Below are 1,523 nucleotides of genomic sequence, written 5' to 3' on the forward strand. Positions count from 1 at the left end.
CTCTATCCCCCCTCTCTCTCCCTCTCTCTCCCTCTATCTCTCTCTCCCGCTCTCTCTCTTGCAGCAGGGCTCGTTCTGTCTTTGTCACACTCTGTGAGCATGCTACCCACCGCCAGCATCCCACCCAAACCCCCCTGCTCACATCTACTCTGGCTAATCCATCCTCTCCTCTCCTCCTCTTCTCTCCTCTCCTTTCATCTCCTCTCTCCTCTCCTCTCCTGTCCTCACCTGTCCTCTCCTCTCTCCTCCTCTCCTCTCCTGTCCTCACCTGTCCTCTCCTCTCTCCTCCTCTCCTCTCCTGTCCTCACCTGTCCTCTCCTCTCTCCTCCTCTCCTCTCCTGTCCTCACCTGTCCTCTCCTCTCTCCTCCTCTCCTCTCCTGTCCTCACCTCTCCTCTCCTCTCTCCTCCTCTCCTCTCCTGTCCTCACCTGTCCTCTCCTCTCTCCTCCTCTCCTCTTCTGTCCTCTCTCCTTTTCTCCCCTTCTCCTCTCCTCTCCCCTCCTCTCCTCCTCTCCTCTCCTCTCCTCTCCTCTCCTCTCCTCTCCTTGGGGTAGGCGTGTTGGATGGCAAGCCTGATGGTCGCATCACATGCCTCCTGAGCTGCCATGCCTGTGCAGCGCTACGTGTTTCCTTCTGTCCGGATCAAAGGGGCACAACATGCAGCGCCCTCGTATAAGCTAGGCTGTTCTCTGGAGATACAGTGGGCTAGCCTGTTCCTGATGATAGGCTAAACTGGGATATTCTCTGATGCTAGGCTAATTTAGGATTCCCTCTGGCGCTGGTCTAAGCCAGGCTAAACAATGCTGTTCTCTGGGGATACTGTAGTATATAGACTGTTCTCTGATGCTAGGCTAGGCTTTGATGTTCTCTGAAACTAGGCTAAGGCAAAAAAAGGTTGTTGTTCTCTGGTGCTGTTAAGCTGTTCACTGTTCTCTAGTGCTAAGCTAGGCTGGGCTGTTCTCTGGGGCTGGGCTAGGCTAGGCTGTTCTCTGATGTGAGGCTAAGCTGCTTAGCTGCTAAACTGATTCGAGGTTAAGCTGTTCGCTAGTGTTAGGTTAAGCTAGGCTGTTCTCTGGTGCTAGGCTAGGCTAGGCTGTTCTCTGATGCGAGGCTAAGCGAGGCTGTTCTCTGGTGCAAGGCTAAGCTAGGCTGTTCTCTGTGCTAGGCTAAGCTAGGCTAGCACTAGGCACAGATAGGCTGTTCTCTATCGCTAGGCTAAGCTAGGTTGTTTTCTAGCACTAGGCTGTTCTCTAGTGCTAGGCTAAGCTAGGCTGTTTTCTAGCCTTAAGCTGTGATATGCTGTTCTCAAGCGCTAGGCTAAGGTTTTGTAGCAGTAGACCAAGGTGGGCTAAGCTAGGCTCTTCTCTCTCCTCTCATAGTTCACACTATTGATCGGGCATTTCCACTAGCAGCACATGAATGGTTTGTCCCAACCCTCCCCCCATCTCTCCCCTCCCACCCTCCCACCCCCGGCCCCCCTCCCACCTACCTTCTCCTTCCATCCTCCCACCTCTCCTCCCCCC

The sequence above is a fragment of the Gadus morhua genome, chromosome 7, assembly GCF_902167405.1.
Source record: "Gadus morhua chromosome 7, gadMor3.0, whole genome shotgun sequence".
Classification (NCBI taxonomy): domain Eukaryota; kingdom Metazoa; phylum Chordata; class Actinopteri; order Gadiformes; family Gadidae; genus Gadus; species Gadus morhua.